Genomic DNA, 23944 nt, shown 5'->3' with positions numbered 1-23944 from the left:
CCTCCATGCTTGACAGTGGGGATGGTGTTCTTTGGATCATAGGCAGCATTCTTTTCTTCCAAACCCGTTGAGTTGATGCCAAAAAGCTCAATTTTTGTCTCATCTAACCATACCACCTTCTCCAAATCACTAAGAATCATCCAGGTGTTCATTGGCAAACTTCAGACGGGCCTGCACATGTGCCTTCTTGAGCAGGGGAACCTTGTGGGCACTGCAGACTTTAAACCTTTAGGACGCAATGTGTTAGCAATGGTTTTCTTGGTGACTGTGGCCACATCTGCTTTGAGATCATTAAGTTCCCCCTCCCTGTGTAATTTAGGCAGATCTCTTATCTTCCTCATGATCAAGGATACCCCACGAGGTGAGATTTTGCATGGTGCCCCAGATTGATGTTTGACTGACCAGTCATTTTGTATTTCTTACATTTTCTTACTATTGCACCAACAGTTGTCTTCTCACCAAGCATCTTGCATATGGTTTTGTAGCCCATTCCAGCTTTGTGCTGGTCTATGAACTTGTCCCTGACATCTTTATAAAGCTCTTTGGTCTTGCCCATGTTGTAGAGGTTAGTCTGTGGACAGGAGTCTCTTATAAAGGTGACTATGTAAGAGAGCTGTCTTTAATGCAGGTAATGAGTTGATTAGGAGCGTCTAACTCTGAAGTCTCAAACTGCATTGCTCAAGGGCCGCAAACGGGTTTTGTTTTCAGGATTTCCTTGTATCGCACAGGTGATGATTCCAGCACATTGTGCAATGCTAATGAAATCTTGAATCTTGGTTTGCGACCCTCGAGGAATGCAGTTTGAGACCCATGGTCTAACTGGCCTGTAGGAGCGAGAACTCTTAATGGTTGGTAGGGGATCAAATACTTATTTCTCTCTGCAAAATGCAAATTTATTATATAGTTTATACAATGTGATTTTTCTGGATTTTATTTTTTGCTATTCTATCTCTCAATGTTAAAATTAACCTACCCTTAATTATAGACTTCATGTCTTCATCAGTGGGCAAACTTAGAAAATCAGCAAGGGATCAAATACTTCCCCCCAACCCCCCCTGTATATGCAATCCGGTTGGTCAGACAAAGCTCTTCGACTTATGTATGTACAGCTTTCGTTTGATATGTAGATGCAAATGTTTAATTTTCTAAGTTATTGGAGCGACACATTAGTTGTATGTGAATTTTACAGTTGTGGCCAAAAGTTGACTGATTCAAATTTTGATTTTTCACAGTTTGCTGCTTAAGTATAGTTGGATCTTAGTCAGATGTTCCTATGGTTAATGAAGTACAACAAACTTATGCAAAGACGCAATGTTGATCCTTATTTTTCAAATCTTCTACAGTTTGCCTTGATATTCTGGTTATCAGCTTCTTTGACAAATCTTGACAGTTGACAAACCCATTCTTGCCTAATCGGTGCTTGGAGTTTATCATGATGGTTTTTTTGTTTTGTTTTTTTTCCACTTTTTGAGGGTTGACTGACTTTGGGATTTAGACGTGATGCGTTTCCTAGTCCATGGAGAGAAAATTTAAATATTTTATTCAGAATTATCACTTCTGCCTTCTGACAATGGGGGGGGGGGGCATTGTTTAGCAACACATATTGCTCCTGGTAGCAGTTACTTTTGGAGGATTTTTAGATATTCAGTGAGACAACTCTGTATGGAAAAACAACTCCAAATCTGAATGGTCTCTGGATGCTTTGTTAGTATGACTCGGGACTTGCGTTAGCCCTCTCCTTTTTATTTTCTGGATAATCATTATTCCAGTCTGCTGCAGTTCAATCCCTGTACTTTCCTATAGCCTGACATTCTGTAGAAAGTACAGGGATGATTGAACTGTTTTAGGACTGTATAAATGAGACCGAGATCAGAATGCAGTACACAGAGTGGCAGGTGGCTCTCCTGACCCAAGTGTGACAGCTGCATAGAAATACATGAAGCTGTCAAGCTCTGGTCAAGAGACCCACTGGCCAGTCCATGCATTGCTTTCCATTCTGTTTGATTTATATATGGCCACCTCCCTGCACCCTAATGGAACTTCAGATTGCTTGAGACACCTGGAAGAATGATTGATCGGCAATGAAAATGTGAGCTCTAATGAGTCCTGTATTTTGCTAACAGGCTTCACAAGACCATTCACAATTTGGATCTCCTTTCATCCAAAGGTGTGAGCTCACTCCCAAGTTTGCCTAACACTGCCATGAATAAAATACGGTATCTAAATATCGTCAAAGAGCAACTTCTCCCAAGGATCCAGGAGTAATGCAATTATTAACGCTTTTTACAGCATGTTGTAGCAATATCAGTATATCGCTAGGCAGAAGTGATAACCAAGGGACTGTGAGCAAAACACTGAAATTTTGTTTGTATAGTAAAACTCCCCACATTTTAATCCAATTGAGAACATATGGTCAATACTCAAAGCAGGTGAGAAAACACAATTTGTGCTTAAACTCCAAGCACTGATTAGAGAAGAAATGGTTGCCATAAATTTGGCCTAGAAGCTGATATCGCACCCTGGAGACTTGCAGAAACCTTGAAAAATAAGGATCAGCAATGTAAATACGCGTAAACTTGCGCTTCTGTATACCTCAAGGTCCCATCACACCTAGCGACGCTATAACGAGCCTGACAGCGATCGTTGCCGCATCGCTATGTGATCGCTATTGAGATGTCAGACAGTCCAATCTACCCAACGACGGAGCAACGATCTAGCGTGTCATAGCGACCTTTGTAACGATGTCGGTCATTGGGACCGCTAATCCACGCCTTGTCTTGCTTCTGAGTCGCTAACGAGGTCGTTAGGCTAGGTGTCAAACGTGAAGATACAAGCGACTAAGCGGGACATGAGCGACCAAAAATATGTCCAGACATTTCGGGCACGATCAGCGATACCCGGCAGGGGGGCTGGTCACTGTCAAACACGGCCATCTCGCTGATAAGATTGCTATAACGTCACAGTTCTAGTGACTCAGCAGCGATCTCGCTTAGTGTGACAGGGCCTATAGAAACGTCTGACTAAAAGATCAACAAACATTGAAGTAAACTTTGTGAAAACCAAAATGTATCGGGCTCAATTTTTTTCCATGACTATGGAGTAGAAGCCTATTTGAGCACCCGTGGAACAGAAGTGCTGTATAGCTGGCAAGCTAGCTATACCCCTGCATAATGAGTGTCATGGTCCCAATATGAATTTTGAAATATTATGAAGACCTCTTTTGAAGAGACAGTTCCATCCACATCACACAAACCTCTTTGTAACCAGTGTACTACAGAACAATAGACCATGTGCTGCCCTTATGTTCCACTCACTGTTTTTTTTTTTTTTTGTTTTGTCACCTCCAGGATCCTTTGGTGTGTGTGTGAGTTTCAAGTGCTAGCCAAATTTACATTGCATAACAAGGCTGGTTTTCTCAACAGCATAGATAAAATGCAAAACCATTGTCCCTAAAGCATATCGCTTAAAGGGATTGTCGCCTTTCAGAAAAGGTTTTCCTATAAACATAGTTAACCCCTTCCTGACCTATGATGCCTACGTAGGCGTCATGTTCCTGAAGGTCGGATGAACGGGGTCACTGAAAGGTCACCCGACCTGCAGGTACAGGAAGACTTGTACTTCACCACGGGGGGTGGCTACGATTGCTCTGATTGGCTATTTCACTTTCAACAGCCAATCAGGGCGATTGTAATATTTCACCATTGAAATATTACAATTCAGCCATGGCCGATGCTGCAATATCATCCGCCATGGCTGGAGACCACGATCTGACGCCGCCGCCCCCTCCCTTGCCCTCCGCTCCTCCCGAGTCCCAGTGTCCCTCCATCTTCCATAATGGGTGCCACCATCTTCCAAAAGTGCGGGCACATCCGCAGTGCACCTGCCAAATCTGCTGGCCAGCAGATTCATTCATTCCAGGTACATTTTGATCACTGTGATAGATGATGAAATAAAAAAATAGTAAATAAACCCCCCCCTTTATCACCCCCATAGGTAGGGAAAAATAATTAAATAAAGAAAATATATTTATTTTTATTTTTCGGTTAGGGTTAGAATTGGGGTTAGGGTTAGTTGGGGTTAGGATTATGGTTAGGGTTTGGATTAGGGTTAGGGGTGTGTTGGGGTTAGGGGTGAGTTGAGATTAGAGTTAGAATTGAGGGGTTTCCACTGTTTAGGCACATCAGGGGGTCTCCAAACGCAACATGGTGCCACCATTGATTCCCGCCAATTTTGCGTTCAAAAAGTCAAATGGTGCTCCCTCCCTTCCAAGCCCCGACGTGTGCCTAAACAGTGGTTTACCCCAACATATGGGGTATCAGCGTACTCAGGAAAAATTGCACAACAACTTTGGGGGTCTAATTTCTCCTGTTACCCTTGGAAATATAAAAAATTGCGGGCTAAAAAATCATTTTGAGGACATTTTTTTAAATTATTTTCACTGCTCTGCGTTATAAATTTCTGTGAAGCACTTAGGGGTTCAAAGTGCTCACCACACATCTAGATAAGGTCCTTGGGAGGGGTCTAGTTTCCAAAATGGGGTCACTTGTGGGGAGGTTTCTACTGTTTAGGCACACCAGGGGCTCTGCAAATGTAACATGACACCCGCAGACCATTCCATCAAAGTCTGCATTTCAAAACATCACTACTTTACTTCCGAGCCCTGACGTGTGCCCAAACAGTGGTTCCCCCCCACATATCAGGGCTCTCCATACGCGACATGGTGTCCGCTAATGATTGGAGTTAATTTTCCATTCAAAAAGTCAAATGGCGCTCCTTCCCTTCCGAGCCCTTCCATGCACCCAAACAGTAGTTTGACCACATATGAGGTATCGGTGTACTCAACAAATTTTACGATCCCTTTTTGTCTTGTTGCCCATGTGAAAATTAAAAAATTGAGGCTAAAAGAAAATTTTTGTGAAAAAAAGGACTTTTTCATTTTGCAGATCAATTTGTGAAGCACCTGGGGGTTCAAAGTACTCACTATGCACCTAGATAAGTTCCTTGGGGGGTCTAGTTTCCAAAATGGGGTCACTTGTGGGAGAGCTCCAAAGTTTAGGCACACAGTGGCTCTCCAAATACAACATGGTGTCTGCTAACAATTGGAGCTAATTTTCCATTCAAAAGGTCAAATGGCGCTCCTTCCCTTCTGATCCCTGCCGTGCACCCAAGCAGTGGTCCCCCCCACATATGGGGTATCCGCGTACGCAGGACAAATTGGACAACTTTTGGGGTCCACTTTCCCCTTTTACCCTTGGGAAAATAAAAAAAAATACTGCTAAAAGATCATTTTTGTGACTAAAAAGTTAAATGTTCATTTTTCCTTCCATGTTGCTTCTGCTGCTGTGAAACACTTAGAATCGTGTCACTTTTGGGTATTTTCAGCCATATAGACCTCTCAAACTGACTTCAAATGTGAGGTGGTCTCTAAAAAAATGATTTTGCAAATTTTGTTGTAAAAATGAGAAATCGCTGGTCAACTTTTAACCCTTATAACTTCCAAAATTGTTTTGATGTAAAGTAGACATGTGGAAAATGTTATTAATAAACTATTTTGTGCCACATAACTTTCTGGTCTAACAGAATAAAAATTCAAAATTTTAAAATTGCGAAATTTTCTAAATTTTCCCCAAATTTCTGATTTTTTTTTTACAAATAAACCAAAAATTATTGACCTAAATTTACCACTAATATGAAGCCCAATATGTAATGAAAAAACAATCTCAGAATCACTAGGATCCATTGACGCGTTCCTGAGTTATTACCTCATAACGGGACACTGGTCAGAATTGCAAAAAATAGCCAGGCCATCAAGGTCAAAATCGTTTGGGTCATGAAGGGGTTAATGACAAAAAACACTATTCTGTGGCTGGCGTCCATAGGAGAGGGTGATCTCTGCTATATATAGCAGATCTGATGTACTGCTATATATAACAGCACTAATGCTTTTCGGCTTTGCCCACAGTTGGGCAAAGCATACTGCGCACGCGCGAGTGGAGATTGCAATGCACAAACGCAAAATATGGGCGAGCACTACGGAAATTACCTGAAATACTGCGTACAATATGTTAAACTATTAAACTGTAAAGCGCTGCGGAACATGTTGGCGCTATATAAGGATTATTGTTATTATTAATAGCAGAACTAAGAATTACCGTATTTTTCGCACTATAAGACGCACCGGACCATAAGACGCACCACAAATTTTCAGAAGGAAAATAGAGAAAAAAATAATGTGTCAAATGGGGGTCCGTCTTACAGTCCGTATTCAGCTTACCAGGGAAGCGATCCGGCACAGGTGGAGGAGTGGTCACAGGGGTCATTCAGTGGTCCAGGCTGGTGCGGTGGCATCGGCTCTGTGCTGGGGCAGGTTGGTTGTGCTGGGACTGGTGGGCTGTGCTGGGGCAGGTGGGCTGTGATGGGGCAGCTGGGCTGTGCTGGGGCAGGTGGGCACTGTGGTGTGGTGGTGGCGGCGGGCTGTGCTCCGGTGCAGGGGTGGCGGCTCCGATGCAGGAGCAGCGACTCAGCCGGAATTTCTTCAAAGCCCGGAGGCCCCGCAATTTCGTTGCTGGCTGCCGCCATGTAGCGGTGGCCTCCGGGAACATGGACGCCAGGAAGATGGCCGCCGGTCCGGGGCATGCTCAGGTTCAGATCTCGTCCCGAGATCACAGGAGACGAGATTCAAATCTCGGCAACGAGATCTGAACTTGAGCATGCGCCGTCCCCGGACCGGCAGCCATCTTCCCAGCGTCCATGTTCCCGGAGGCCACCGCAACATGGCGACAGCCAGCAACGGATTTGCGGGGGCCTCCAGGCTTTGAGGAAATGCCGGCGGAGCCCCCCACGGAGCACAGAGCCGCTGCCCCTGCACCGGAGCACACACCACCACACCACAGAGCCCCGCGGCACCCGCACCAGCCATGATCGGAGGTTAGTATATTGCGACCATAAGACGCACCCCCCACTTTCCCCCAAAATTTTGAGGGGAAAAAGTGTGTCTTATGGTCCGAAAAATACGGTAATGATCTGAAGGGGATATTAATATTTGTATGTCACTTCTTTGTGAATAATTGTATAGTTATATGTGCATCAGGTGCAGGGGTGTAATTGATGTAGGGCAGTATCAATGAGGCAGAATTCCAGTGTCCACGTATCACAGTCCAAGTACAGATCAGCAACAGGTCTCATAACCTAAACAGAATCATATAAGAACCATACCATCCCTGATCCAGCGGGACTGTCCTGAATTTGGGGAGCTTTCTCACCAATACTGGACTATCTCCCAACTTCAGCTTTATCTGTCCTCTCGGGAAATAGATACAGCTGAATAAAGTGGTGGAGCAGGGAACCTTACATCCTCCTCCACCACTCAATCTATGCAGAGACTGGAGATCTTGCCAGGACCCTTTGGTGCTTTAAGCGCAATATGAAAAAAGTGCAAAATGAATGCTTTGTTGTTGTCATGTGACATTCTAGAACAGTGGTGGAGAGATCAAATAGCTGGGCAGTGGAAATGGAGCAGAACACATCAATGTATGTGTATTTGTTGATGTAACAGCTGTGTGTACACTATGGGAACATAATACTGCGTTTGGAGAGGCATTGTATTGTGTTGGGAGCATCATACTGTATGGAGGTAACTAGAGGCCATGAAAAGGGTACCATACTGTGCGGGAACACACTAGAAGCAATATTTTTGTGTGGGCGGACATAAAGGATATTGAGGGTGACAGTGTCCCTCTTTCTTTTCTAACATAGTTGGGATATATGCATATCCCTATGAGACTGTCAAATTCAGTAGCACCATGGTTACTCTGTGCTCCATGGTCTATGCTCGTACTGTAAAACACAGATGGCCGAATTCAGCAAAAAGCCTCAGACATCCATATATCATAATCTGAAGCCACTATTTAAGAACTTGCTGTGAGATTTCTAACCTGAACTTAACAGTCTGATATATGCCTATGTGACTGTTTAATTCGGGCCAAGAGTCCAGTGATCAGTCTGAAAAATCACAATGGTACCATGGTATACATGTCATGGCTCTGGACAGGAATTCCTTTCCCAGTCCTGGGCTCTATGGAGTTAACTTTGCTGGCCTCCCTTTGGTCTGTGGAGGGCTATATTAACCCGCCCTTCTGTTGGGTTATTGTCAGTGATTGTTCTGTCCTCGGCTGAGCAGTTGACCTTGCTATACTTGTGTAAACTGTTTGTTCTTGTGTGCTTGTCCTGTGTATGATCCGGCTTGTCCCTCATTTTGTGCCTGCGCTCTGATTCTGTACCTATGCTATTCTCTGGTTCTGATCTCTGGCTTGCCTTCTGACTACCCTCCTTGTTTTTGCCCTTGATTACTGTGTTCCTCTGTGCACTTGGATACTGCGTTACCCTCTGACTTTTGAACTCGGCTTGTCTGATCTCTCCCTCTCGTTCTCCCAACTCTGCTGGCTCCCGCTCTCACTCTCTATCTCCTTTGCACGGAGGTTAGCTCCTCCTCCGGCCACTCCCCCGGTGGTCACGCATCTCAGGTCCTGTTTAGTGCAGCGGCCGCCCGCTTCTATTTGTTTACTGCTGTCTCCCCACTCGCTCCCCTAGTGTTCATTCCCTGGACACAAGCAGTGTGTCCATCTTAATTCGGACTTAAAGGGGTTGTCCACTACTAGGACAACACCTTCTTAAGCTAATTGTTCGGCCCTGATAAAAAAATAAAGCCTATATTCACATCCCGTGCTGGCGCCTTTCCAGCAGCGTCGGCATTCACGATCCAAGGGCTGTGTTTCGGTGGAATGACACGTGATGCCCAACCCCCAATCAGCGCTGGCGTTACTGTCTCCGCCTTTGGACAAACTGAACATGAAGAGGAACTCAGGGCTCTAGCTGACCCTTGGCTTCCCCCTCATGCTTACTTTGTCCAAAGGTGGAGACAGTGACACCAGCACTGATTGGGCGCCAGCATCATGTGTAAAAACACCGCATCACAGCCCCGGGGAAAGCGAGCGCTGACACCGCGGGAACGGCGCCAGCACAGGAGGTGAGTATAGGCTTTATTATTTTATTAAGGCTGAACATTTAGTTTAAGAGGGGGTTGTCGTAGTAGTGGACAACCCTTTTAAGCTACATTCAAACTTATTTTTTGGCCAATGTACTATCAAACGATAACTTTTGTGCTGTGCAAAAAAATCGCAGAATGTAGTGCTCTGGTCCAATTCACAGGCCAAAGTAATGCAAGGAAATAGCAAGTGATTTCTGCACCAGTCCCCTACGTGGACAAACACACGGAGCTGCATACAGAGCAGCAAGTCAATTTCTAAATTTGGAGACCTGACTGGTCCAAGTTTTATAACAGCCATCTGAATGTAGCATAGGAAAGAGTAATAGATACGTTCTCCCACTGACCCACATTAACCTGGAAAACTCTTTAATGACTAACTAATCATGATTGGTCACAAGAAGGCTTCTATGATTTTTGGATAGCGACCATATCTCATGTTGCTCTTTGGGTAAAAAAGGTTGGGGACCACTGCTGTATAGTATATGATTTAAAAACAACTAAAAAAACAATAATGGAACCTCTATATTTTCATTTAAAAAAATACAACATTACCTATGTATGCTAAAATAGCTAAATAACTAAAATACAACACATCCTACAAAATCAAGCCTTCATAATGTTAGGTAGATTGAAACATTAAACAAATGTTATGGCTTTGAAATGCATTGATGATATATAAAACAGGGTCTGTCTTAAAAACTGAAAGCCGTAAAAGGCTAATTTTAAGCTTCGCTACCGCATAATCTCGATGACCACCAGAGCTTTTGTCTCTGCTTATGATATTGATGAAGGCACCAAGATTGAAAACACAGAAGAGTGATCGACGCTCTGAAGGAATTTCTCTACCTTGGAAGGATTGTTCTCCTATACCTTTTCTGTCTCTTTGATTTTTCAACAGCCCTTCAATAAGTTGTCATCAGCTGATTTTATGTGATGATCAAGGATGACATAACTACATTACTTTGTTAATAGTACGGCACTTTTCTGGTGTTCTGAATGTTTCAAGTTGAACTTTACAGTGCTTGTACCCACTTTAAAGAAATAGTTTAGGCCTGAGCAATATAGTGAGTAGATTTACTGAAAATGTGCATCTCTGCATAATCATTTTATTGCACGAATGACAAAAACCAGTTACAAGAATATACTTGCCCGATGGGTCACAAATAGACATTTCTAATGGCTTGCACACTAAACCACTTTAACAGATCTGTGTCATTTCCATCTTGACCTGCTTCTGTTTAACTCCAATTTATTTCCAGTGAAATGATATTTTTTACTATGCAAGGGGTGAAATCCAATGTGAAAATCTGCATCATAATTTGACATGTGGCAGAAATAAAATCCACACCGGAGGGCCAATTTCTATTTAAAGCGTGTGAATGAGATTTGATAAAATTTCATCCACGTTGCTGTTACTTTAAACTGGACAGAAATTCTACGGAATATCCTTCCTCATGTGAGCACATCAGCAGCCGGACACTTCTAAGGCCACGTTCACACACTGAATATTGGGTGAGTTTTTTACCTCATTTGTAAGCCAAAACCAGGAGTGGGTGATAAATACACAAGTGGTGACGTGTTTCTGTTATACTTTTCCTCTGATTGTCCCACTCCTGGTTTCTGTTTGCAAAATCTGAGGTAAAAAAAACTCACCAAATAGTGAATGTGTGACCGTGGCCTAATAAGTAAGGGTTATTCAAATTAAACTGTGCTTCAAAGAGGCATCTTCTAAGTTAATAGAAGTATAAACAATTCAATCTTTATGATCATTTGGATTTGCGCACCAAAAGACTGATATATAGGGAAGGCTTTATGGAAAATATAAGAGCATTTTGTCCAGGGACTTTTTTCCATATTTCAAGGCTCAGGTTTAGAAACAAAAATTATCACTTTTTAAAGAGAACCTGTCTAAAGGCAGTATGATATGATAGAACAGTGGGAGCTGAGGAGATTGAGACATCATTTTCTGAGAAAAGATGCAATATTTCCTGTGTCTTCATCATTTAATCCTCTGCTCTCTCTGGGATTTTTGGTCCAGTGGGCGGTCCAAGCAATGACTAACAGCAACCTATGTAATAATTCTTATATAGGCATAGCTGTCAGTCACTGATGTGACCGCCCACTGGACCAAAAATCCCAGAAAGGATTAAATGATGAAAACACAAATTATATTGAATCTTTTTTCACAATAATATATATCAATCCGCTCATCTCCCCCTGCTTTATAACATAATGTCAGCATATTGCACAGTAATTTCATGGCGACAACTTCCCCTCAAAGGAGATATTGTTGAGCTTTAAGATTATGATTACAGTTGAGCGAATATCTTCGGTTCCCCGCTTATTTGGCAAGCTATAGCGCTTGCTGAATAAGCTACAGCGGGAACCCGGCTTCCTGGATTGCACCAGTTGAACAGCTCTGACACTGTCACAGCACATGCATGGAGAGCCTGTGTGATGGGCTGTCCATGCATGTGCTGTGATGTGACACAGCCGCGACACATGAAGCTGCGGCGCCGATCAGCTTTCAGCCTGTGCGATCCAGGAAGCCGTGATCCCACTGTAGCTTATTCAGCAAGCGCTATAGCTTGCCGAATAAGCGGGGAACCAAAGATATTCGCTCAGCTCTAGTTCTTCTTTCCAGAGCCATAACTTTTTTATTTTTCCGTCTATATGGCCATGTGAGGGCTTATTTTTTGCGGGACGAGTTGTACTTTTAAATGACACCATTGGTTTTACCATGTCGTGTACTCGAAAACGGGAAAAAAATTCCAAGTGCGGTAAAATTGCAAAAAAAGTGCAATCCCACACTTGTTTTTTGCTTGGATTTTTTGCTAGGTTCACTAGATGCTAAATCTGACCTGCCATTATGATTCTCCAGGTCATTACGAGTTCATAGACACCAAACATGTCTATGTCCTCTTTTATCTAAGTGGTGAAAAAAAAATCCAAAGTTTGCTAAAAAAAAAATTAAAAAAAATTGCGCAATTTTCCGAGACCAGTAGCGTCTCCATTTTTCATGATCTAGGATCGGGTGAGGGCCTATTTTTTCTGAACCGGGCTGACGTTTTTAATGATACCACTTTTGTGCAGATACGTTCTTTTGATCGCCCGTTATTGCATTTTAATGCAATGTATTGGCAACCAAAAAAAGTAATTCTGGCGTTTTGAATTTTTTTCTCGCTACGCCGTTTAGCGATCGGGTTAATGCTTTTTTTTATTGATAGATCGGGCGATTCTGAATGCGTCGATACCTAATATGTGTATGTGTAATTTTTTTTTACTGCTTTATTTTGACTGGGGCAAAAGGGGGGTGATTTGAACTTTTAGGTTTTTTTAATTTTTTTTATTTTTAAACATTTTTTTTTTTACTTTTGGCATGCTTCAATAGCCTCCATAGGCTCCATAGGAGGCTAGAAGCATGCGCAACCCGATCGGCTCTGCTACATATGGGCGATGAGCAGATCGCCCATATGTAGCAGATTTACTGCTGCGTTTTCAGCGCCAACCACCAGGTGGCGCTGAAAGCCATATGCCTGGAACAACCATAGAGGTCTCATAGAGACGTCTGGTTGTCCAGTCAACATGACGCCGACCCCCAATCACGTGACGAGGTCAGCGATGAGGTCATTTCCGGCCCGCTTTGACAGCGGGATATAACTAGTTACTAGGAGCGGGCGGATGGCGATTCCGCTCGCGCCTACTGCAGGCACATGTCAGCTGTTCATAGCAGCTGACATGTCCCGGCTTTGATGCGGGCTCAGCGCCGGAGCCCTCATCAAAGCAGGGGATATGTCAGATAACGGACTGTGTCCGTCATTGGACATTAAGGGGTTAAGTGGCTTCAACGCAAAAAAAATCTGTGTGAGCATAACGTTAAACTCAAACCCTTAACTGGCAAAACACCCTGCCGCCTTGACTGGCAAGCCTCTAGGGATTATCAATCAGGGTGCATGCAATTTGTTCCAATGGAAATACTTGCCGCGTACATTCAGCCATGAATTTCTGTCTGTTTTGTAGTTTCAACTGCACCTATTCACATATGAATTACAACCATTCAAAAGGCTAATCTGCATGTGACTACGTGCCACAGTTTCACCATGAAATAGTTTGAAAACCACTACAATAAAAGTGAAGTACCACTTATTGAAGTTTTCAAATCTGCATCAAAAAAAATAAGTCATATTTAAAGAGAAATTGTGACTTCCAAGAACTCAATTTACATTCAGAGATAGTGGAAATTATCAGGTACAGGTAGAAAATAAAGTCATATTCTCCCTGCAGATATTCACATCCAGTCATTAGGATGGAGCAGGAGCCTGTAACATTCACTGCTTACTACACAGTGAGCACTGTAAACACTCCCCAGCAAATTGATAGATAGCCTGCTCTACTGTGTAGGTGTGCATAGCAAGCTGTCACCTGCAGGTGGAGTGATAACAGCGCACTCACTGTGTAGTAACTGTGTAGTAAGTGGTGACTGTAAGGCTACGTTCCCACGATGAGTTTTTGGTGAGTTTTGATGTTGCAGATTTGCGGCACCATTTCTGCACCCATTAAGAAAAATTGTCTACCTGAATTTTTTCTAAAATACGCAGCAGAAAAAACTCACCAATAAATCATTGGTGGAATATAGTCTAACAGCTCCTTGCTCAGCCCTGATGACTGGAAGCGAGCATATGGAGGGAAAATATAGCTTGATTTTCTCCCTGTAGCCCTACTTCCAGTAGTGTAGCCAGGCTTTTTTAAATCTAGGGATGAGCGAATAGTTTCGGTAACTCCTTATCCGAATAGCTGCATCAGTAACTTGGATACCTGGAGCGCTCCCGATAGTCAGGTGTTCAGCGTCGCAGCTGCATGTGTCGCAGCTGTGTGTAGCTTAGACTAAACAGTTAGTCTACGTTAGTGAAGTGAAGTGAGAAAAATATAGGCATAAATTAAATTAATGGGATCAAATAACTAAAAATTGGCAGATTTTAGATGTGTTCACGAATATAAGTCCTTCTCATCGTTGAAGAAATCCATTGGTGTTCGGAGCACGGGAGACGCTACATCACAGCATAGGGCAGTCATATAAACAAGAGAAAATCCAGCTCAACGAACTTGTGAACAAACTTTTCTTTATTCATGAAAGTGTACAGTAGAGGAGTAAAAAAAAAAATCAGATATACAGGTTACATATGTGACATTGACACGTTTCAGGTGGCTGCGTACCCTTAATCATGACTTGAGTTTGCCAAAAGGCATGTGGTGGACTCCTCAAATATGTGGAGAAAGGTGCTGTGGTCAGATGAGACAACAATTTAACTTTTTGGCCACCAAGGTGAATGCTATGTCTTGCACCAAACCAAAACAGCTCATCACCCCAAAAAAACATCATCCCCACAGTGAAACATGGTGGTGGTAGCATCATGCTGTGGGGATGTTTTTTTGCAGCCGAGTTGAAGGGAAGATGGATTGTATGCAATACAGGAATATTCTTGAGCAAAGCCTGTTTTAGTATGTTAGTGATTTGAGACTGGGACGGAGGTTCAACTTCCAACAATACAATGACCCAAAGCATACTGCTACAGCAGCGCTCAAGTGGTTTAAGTGGAAACATGTAAATGTTTTGGAGTGGGCTAGTCAAAGCCCAGACCTTAATTCAATTGAGAATCTGTGGTCAGAATTGAGGATTGTTGTTCACCAGAGGAAGCGATCTAACTTGAAGGAACTGGAACAGTTTTGCCTTGAAGAATGGGAAAAAATCCCAGTGGTAAGATGTGGAAAGCTTATAGCTCCTTATCCTAAACAACTTGCAGCTGTAATTGCTGTAAAAAGAGGCTTTACAAACTATTGACTTTAGGAGGTGAATAGTTATGCACACTGAAGGTTTAAGTTATTTCATCCTATTTGTTGTTTGCTTTACAATGAAAAGAAACCAAATGTTGTAGGCATGTTCTTTACATGAACTGATACAAATGGTCAAAAAAAACTGAAATTCGAGGTTGCGAGGAAGCAAAACACAAAAAATGCCAAAGGGGTAAATACTTTTGCAAGTCACTGTATATATTATAGTTTAATGGATTAAACAGCAAATGCTTTCATCATTGATCCTATTATATAATCAGAGCATATATTTGTGTGCATATCTGTGTCATAACAAGTGTAACCAGTAAACTATGCTATGGATGATGAAAAATGACACCAATTAGCACATGCCGTTCTCACCACCGAAAAACAAACTTTATAATCTGAATATGATGCATGACTTAGTGACTTAATCATTGATTGAAACGATCATTGGAAAAACTGGTCAGCACAGTTATTTAACAACGACATAAAACTGAAAATAAAATGTGTAAATTGTATACATCAGCACATGACTTTACGTCAAACAATTTTGATGTTTTGTTATTCAGTAAGCACAATTTTGCTTCATTATGTAACATCATTGTGCAAAACTTCTTTGCATCAGACAAAACTCAAGCCGTGACATAACAAAGGAGTAAACTTAGAGACTACTAGAGATGATGCATCAGTACATGAATATCATTCTTTACTATATGACGAATGTTGAGAATATTGCTCTTCATGGAAGCTATATATTAGCTTCTCCATATTTAATACAGACCACCTGAAAATAATAATAATTATAATTATAGTTCATACTGCTGTCAAAAACAGTGATCATACAAACATGAAAGGTACTTCCAATGATGATTTGTGACCAATCAGTTCTGTATGGTGTTCCTCTTCCTTTGCTGAACTGCAAGTCATGGTATAGAGGATACTGTGGCTAGCACCTGATTGAGCTCTGGTCCATACTGTAGGCAAGGAGGGCAATAATCAGAGAGGCAGCACAGAGACCAAAGGTAGCCCTAAGATTGGAGTATCCATACAACCACAATAAGCCGTACACTCCATAGAGGTGGCCTTTATGGAAGAGTGGGCAGAAAAAAGCCTTTACTTACGCCGAGCCCACAACTTTCCCTGCACGTGATGACTGATTTAATCTTTTACCACTTAAATTTTTAAAAAAACTATACATGTTTGGTTTCTGCGTTCTCGTACTGACCTGGAGAATCATGTTGGCAGATCAGTTTTACCACATAGTGAACATGGTAAATTAAAAAAAAATTGTGAAAGTGCCCTTTTTTTTTCAATTTCAAATTACATGATAAAATGAATGATCTCAATCAAAAGTACAACTCGTCATGCAAAAAATAGAGAGCGGCCATTACATGTCACACTGGCAACCATTAAATATCACAATGGTAACACTAGTAACCATTGCACATCACACTTCATGTAAAATAAGCTCTGGAGGCAGAGTACCATGCCGATTTGTGTACAACCCATAGCACAGAACAGCTCATTTACATGTAACAAAAACATGGATTTCTCTGAAATAAGACATTGGATTGCAGATATGAATGTATTTACTTTATTCAGCTTCCAATGACCTATATGCCCATATAGATGGCTTAGGAGGGTTGATCCTACTGACAGACTCATTTGAAGGAATTCGACATGTGATGAATGTCTCAGTGGGCAGCGCTAGAAATGCTATTGTGGTCAGTGACTGCGTGTATTAACCACCAGTATTTATTATTAATTTGACAAGCAAGTTTGGTCTTGCCTTGTCTTGGCTCCACCCCAACTCCTCCCCTATTGTGCAATTGTTTTTGCAACTTTTCAAAGCTTTTTCGAAAGTTTTCTTGTGCAAAAGGTTTGCTAAATATTACGTCTGCCATCTAGCAAGAGCTGGGATGCGTACAAACACGTTATATTGACAGTAGATCCATACAATAATGGTGTATATTCCTTAGCGGTATCCCATATTGCTTACATTGAGGCCCCTAGCTTTGTTCATCCCCAATACCTTTAGTATTTCCTTTGTGGGTGACCAGTAAAGGAAAGTGAGAGCAGAAGGAAATAAACAATTATTTCTTTCCTTTGGGGTAAAATCCGGCACTATAATGGGGCCCCCTCTCATCACCCGAGATATAAAAAAACAATAGGCACCTACATGATATGCACGCCTTAAATGTTATCTCTGCTTACAATATAGCAGCTCCCTGGAGAGAGTTCTTGCTGTAGCATCTCAATAAAACATATAATTTAAATCAGCCTCAGGCAGACAAAAGTCCTTAACGTTAAAGACGCAAATGTGTTTTCAATATCTGCATGTGCTGGTAATTCTTCCAGCGAGTAACATGTTTTCTTGAGTTGAACACTATAGGCTGGAGATTGTTTTCATTGGCTTTAGATGTGTGTGGGCTGCAATGCCAGGCAATACACTTGCTGCACCTAATTCATGCACTGTTCTACAATCACAAGCATTTTGCTTTAGTGAATTCCTTAATGGTATTCCTTTTTACTTTATCTGTCAAGAGATATGCTGATATGAGCTTTTTAATTCTCTGAATTCTTTGTTATTTTATAGTCAAGACAATATGTATACATAAAGAATTTGTGTTTCTTAACTTCTCAGGCGAAACGGAGGAGATCAGGTATCTGATGTATTTGCAAAATTAATTAGATTTTTAAAAATTTAGTAAGTACATGGAATGGTTTTGAATATAGCTATATAGAAACTGATGTAAATACTGTCTTCTAATATTAGAGATTTGACAAAAGGAACCAACAATTTGTACAGACCACACACTGACGCATGTGCAGCTAAAGGCGCATTGAGACAAGGCGATAATTGGGATGAGCGTTTGTCGGAACGCATTTTAACCGATTATTGGCTTGTGTAAATATGCAATCAGAAAAAAAGACAAACACTAGTTTGTCAGCTGATTGAATCATTCATTGAAATCATCGTTCTTGGCAGCAGATCGTCCTGTATAAACAAGGGATGTGCTCCTGAGAACAATAATATTCAATGCTCACAGAAAGATTATATTAACGATTGTTCTGTCTGCTTAGAATTCTGGTCGGCCTGTCTAAATAGGTCAATAAATGACTCTGACCAGGTCATAAAACAATCTTGTCTAAATGGGCCCTTAATTTAAAATTTAACTATTAAATGTAGCATCTAAGGAATTAACACAAATGGCACCGTCCAAATATGCAGTGGACTTAGGTACTGATGGACTCCTACACTGACACCACATTCATGTACAGTATATCACATGCAAGGAATGGATTAATAGGATTGTCTGACTCAGATAGAATACACCTGCATAGAGGTTGTGCGTGGTTTAGGAGTTCAGCCATATTCAATACCAAACACAAGTCAAGAATAAGTTCGGCCATTTTTAGCCGAAAACGCAACCAGATTTTTCTAATTCTGGAAACCCCTAATTTCCATATGCTCAATCAGAAAATTAAGATATGAAGAGTTATTTGATAAGATCTTCACATTACTACTTTAGGGGTTCTAAGGTTTTTCCAAAAATGTACATTTTCATTCCTAAATCTTACAGAGTCACTATTATAGTTATTTACTAAAAGAAAATCACTGGTGGCCACCCTTGTCTTCCACTTTGGTCAAAGCTCCCTAAAATCCTGTAGATGAAAACATTGGAGTTTCTGTTCTATAATCCTGGAATGTAAAGTTATAAAAAACTTTCCAGGTCAAAGAATATAATCTATAGTTTATAAAACAAAATTACTAATTTAACAAAATGATGAGACAAGATGAACTATATGCCTGTTATTTTACATTATCAGAAGAAGATCAGATTCTTTAATCAGTGGTAGATACGCCTTCAGTTACTTAATATAAGCTGTTTGTTTCAGGGTGTTATGTTATCATCCATCACCTTTAAGGACAGGTAACAAACACGAGAATTGGCAAACAATTATAATTAGCTGGGAGTATTCCTCAGAGTTACTCACCACTGTCATAAGAAATATTTATAGTACTCTTTCACTGTTTGGAAATTGTGTCATTGACAGCTATTTGAAACATTTGAACAGAGAGAAGAGCCAAGTCTTCCCAGAGGAATGGTCTACTAAATCTTAATGCTACTAAGTGTGGTTTTAGAGCTCATAAAATATGAAATGATTGCAGACGTTTAATGAATTAAGAACTGTTCATTTTAAAACAATTATAATATTTTCATAGTAAAATAGATAGACGGTTCAACACGTTACATTCGTTACCGTATTTTACGGACTATAAGACGCACCGGACCATAAGACGCACCCCAAATTTCAGAAGGAAAATAGGGAAAAAAAATATAATGGGCCAAATGGGGGTCCGTCTTACAGTCCGAATTCAGCTTACCAGGGGGATTGGCACAGGTGGAGGAGTGGTCACAGGGGTTGTTCGCTGGTCCAGGCTGGTGCGTGGCCTCCGGGAAATCCCATCCCGGGCTGCTGCGGCAGTGGTGCAGCAGTGGTGGTGCTCTGTGGTGCAGCGGGGCTCCGCCGGCATTTTGCGACAGGTTCAGTGGTGGTGTTCCTCTGTGGGGCAGTAACGGTGGTGTTCCTCTGTGTGGCGGCAGCGGTAGTGATGCTCTGTGGGTTGGCGGGGCTCCACCAGAATTTCGTGAAAGCCCGGAGACCACAGCAGATCCAGTGCTGCGATGCGGTGGCCTCCTTGAAAATGGCCGCCTGGGTCAGCGCATGCTCAGATTCAGATCTTGGCAACAAGACCTCGTCCCGAGATCTTGGGACAAGATCTCATTGCCGAGATCTGAATCTGAGCATGCAGTGGCCTCTGGGAAAAAGGCCACCGGGGGAGGCGCATGCGCAGATTCAGATCTTGGCAACGAGATCTCGTCCCGAGAAATTTCATTGCCGAGATCTGAATCTGAGCATGCACCCCCCCAGTGACCATTTTCCCGAAGGCCACCGCATCGCAGCACTGGATCTGCGGGGGCCTCCAGGCTTTCGCGAAATGCTGGCGGAGCCCTGCCACCCCACAGAGGAACACCACCGCTGCACCACAGCCGCACCAGCCTGGGAAGGGAGGCTGCATCGCCCTACAGTGTTGGACCGGTATCGCTGCTATAGTATTTGTAAGTATAATCTGACCATAAGAATTTTCCCCCAAAATTTTTTGGGAAGAAAGTGCGTCATATGGTATGAAAAATACTGTAACTTTGTAACTTTCATTTGCTTCCATGCATCATGTAACAAAATGGCATTTTGGAAGTAATTTATTTCCCCTACTTTGTAGAATTCTTGGTATTGTGTGCTTGAAATAAAGCTGCTGATAATGTCACTAAAAGAATCCTCTGTTATGTTGCACAATTTTTATGTTTCCTGGATTATCTCAGTAACAATAACTCAACATTTATTTATGAGGGACTAGCAAAATACCCACCGGCTTAGCTCGCAGAAAATGGTATGTTAAATTCTTGGTTACGCTTGCGAAGGTTAAATGTTCAGTTTCACCCTGAAGTTGACATCTTCAGCATTTAAAATTAGTCTTTTCAACTCTTCTTTTTTGTTAGTTTGGCATTAATAGTTGTTTATTTTTACAAATTTGTCATAACATTGAGGCGAAGAACAACTACTTTTTGACCACATTTTTATTAAATATTAACATTAAGGGTATGTGCACACGCTGCGGATTCCGCTGCGGACCCGCAGCAGTTTTAGCTGCGGTGTACAGTACCATTCAAATGAATGGTAAAAAAAACCGCTGTGTAGACGTTGCGGAAAAATCCGCGCGGATTTGCTGTGGTTTTGAAACCGCAGAAAGAATTGACATGTCAATTCTTTCTGCGGAATCCGCTGCGGGTTCCAATCTCCACCATTGTGGAGATGGTGAATCCGCAGGACCAAACCGCAGGCAAAACCGCAGATAATCCGCAGGTCTTTTGACCTGCAGTTTATCTGCGGTTTTTGCAAAATCCATGCGGGTTAATCCGCAGCGGATTCCGCAGCGTCTGCACACACCCTAACTCTCCTTTCACAAATTTCACAAACACATAAAAAATTAAGAGTGGGAAAGCATAGTGCAACCCTTCCAACCCCTACCCATGTCATATGTAGTCATTTTGATGACGCTCATCCTTTTGTTCAGATGTTTCCACATACCTTGATTCAGCCTGTCTCATCCGTTTTTCTTGAAGACGATGTTCCCCATGTTCAGTTGTTTCAGCTTCCCTTGATTCTCATATGTTTCCTTTCAAGCCGTGACACACATTATTCACTTGTCACAGCTGTTTGAGACAGTTTTGCTTTCTTAGCTTTTGGATTAACTTGCCCAATAGATAGTCGGTTTTGGGTGGCATTTTAACCCTTTCACCATCTTGCGATTTTTCTGGTTTTGTTTTTTGCTCCCCTTCTTCCCAGAGCCATAACTTTTTTATTTTTCCATCAATATTGCCATATGACAGCTAGTTTTTTGCAGGATGAGTTGTACTTTTGAATGCTAACATTGATTTTACCATATAGTCTATGGGAAAATGGGGGAAAAATCCAAGTGTGGTGAAATTGAAAACAAGTGCAATTGAATAATTGTTGTTTGGGTTTTTTATTTACAATGTTCACTATATGGTAAACGTGATCTGCTATTAAGACTCTCTGGGTCATTACAAGTTTGTAGATACCAAACATGTGCAGATTCTTTATTACTTAAATGGTGAAAAAAATGCTACGTTGTTAAGATATAAAAAAAAGGCGCAATTTTCCGAGACACGTAGCGTCTCCATTTTTTCTGATCTGGGGCTGTGTGAGGGCTTAATTTTTGTGCGCAATGTTGTGGAGACCAAAAAAACATAATTCTGGCATTTTGATTTTTTTTTCTCGCTACCAATCAGATTGATTTAATTTATATTTTGATAGATATGACATTGCTTAACGCAACAATACCAAATGTGTGTATTTTTATTTTTTTTATTTTATTTTGAAGGAGGTGATTTGAACATTTACCGTATTTTCCGCTTTGTAAGACGCACTTTTTTTCCCCCAAAATTGAGGGGAAAAAGGGGGTGCGTCTTACAAAGAGGATATACATTTGCGCTGCCACTGAGGGTACTTGCCGCGGCACTCTGTGCCCTGATGCTGCCGCTGCGCTGTCCGCCACCGCCGCGCTCCTGTCCCCCGGTGGTTTCTTCCGCCCCACCGCCGCCGCCGCGCTCTGTCCCGTTCAGCGTGGGGGGTCTCTGTCGCTCCATGCCTGCTTTCTTCCTGGAAAATGGCCGCCGCGCATGCGCAGACGGACATCTCGGCACTGAAATCTCGGGAGATGAGATTTCAGCGCTGAAATCTCATCTCCCGAGATTTCAGTGCCGAGATGTCCGTCTGCGCATGCGCGGCGGCCATTTTCCAGGAAGAAAGCAGGCATGGAGCGACAGAGACCCCCCACGCTGAACGGGACAGAGCGCGGCGGCGGCGGTGGGGCGGAAGAAACCACCGGGGGACAGGAGCGCGGCGGTGGCGGACAGCGCAGCGGCAGCATCAGGGCACAGAGTGCCGCGGCAAGTACCCTCAGAACGGGACAGAGCGCGGCGATGGCGGCAAACACCGGGGGATAGGAGCGTGGCGGTAAGAACCGGGGGACAGAGCGCGGTGGTGGCGGTAAGAACCGGGGGAGAGCGCGGCGGTGGTGGCAAGCAGGCACCGGGGGACAGCGTGGCGGTGGTGGCAAGCACTGGGGGACAGAGTGCGGCGGTGGTGGCAAGCAGGCACCGGGGGACAGAGCGTGGCGGTGGTGGCAAGCATCAGGGGACAGAGGGCGGCGGCAGTAACAGACACCGGCAGCGGCACGCTGCACATGAAAACACCCCCTCATCCCAGCAGCAATGTTCCACTCCGGCCTCCTCCATCACCACCCCTGGAAAGCAATAAGACGCATGGATTATAAGATGCACCACCATTTTATTAAAAATAAAGTTTTTTTCCTATTTTTCTCCTCAAAATTTGGGGTGCGTCTTATAATCCGGAGCGTCTTATAAAGCGAAAAATACGGTATGTTTTTTTTATTTTTTAAATTTTTTTTTACTTTTTACGCGCTTCAATAGTCCCCTTAGGGGTTTTGAAGCTGCGATCATCCGTTTTAGCCCTGCTATGCAGAACTCATGATCCAGAGTTCATAGATTTACAGTAACAGGCACAGGGGACTTCTACAGACCCCTGGCTGATATACAACTCATCGGCACCCTGCGATCACGTGACAGGGGCATCTTGTGATGCGCTTCAGGCCAGCGTATGTTAAATGCCGCTGTCAGAAATTGACAAAGGCATTTAGCTTGTTAACAGCCACGGGTGGATCTCTGATCCAACTACAGCTGTTAGAGGCATATGACAGCTGATCAGATGAACTGTCTTATGCAGGGAAAGAAGCGGGCTCAGTGCCGGAGCCCGCAATGAATGCATAGAGACGACATTGCATGTACCTATACGTCCAAGGTCATAAAGGGGTTAAAAAACAGAATTTAGTATTATAACCCTTAGTAATCACCTCACACTGGTCAGAGATATAATAGGTTAATCTGTATATATAAATCAGAAAATGTGTGACTGCCTTACAGTCACACTGTTGTAGTTGTCCATAGCAACCAATCAGAGCTCAACTTTAACTGTACCTCAACAGCTTCAATGCTTAAAGCTGCACTCTTGTTGCGATAGGCAATCAGAACAATCTTACTGTGAGGCAGCCATTGCTGTACTTACAGATTTTAGAGTGACTTATCAGGTTTCCCCACCTTAGCAATTATATGGTTGCTGCTCCTTTAAAAGTGGTTCTTATCATTTTAATTCTTTAAAACCCTTTAGGCAAAAACTGTGGTTTGCTTTCAACAAACAGACACTCATTTTCTCCTTTAATTCTATAGAGCCTAAATTCAAGGGGATAAATCTCATGAAGGGGGGATTTCGAGTTTTATAATTTCCAGTATTTTTAGTCTGGTGTTAAAGGCGGGGCATGCAAAATTTCACTCAAATCTGGTGAAAAGTTTGTTTTTTTATTCAATGTTCTACCACACACAGATTTTCTGCTTTACTGTA

This window comes from Dendrobates tinctorius, unplaced genomic scaffold (genome assembly GCF_039654945.1).
Source record: "Dendrobates tinctorius isolate UK_male_01 unplaced genomic scaffold, ASM3965494v1 ptg000046l, whole genome shotgun sequence".
Lineage (NCBI taxonomy): Eukaryota > Metazoa > Chordata > Amphibia > Anura > Dendrobatidae > Dendrobates > Dendrobates tinctorius.
Note: the sequence above shows the minus strand (reverse complement) of the source record.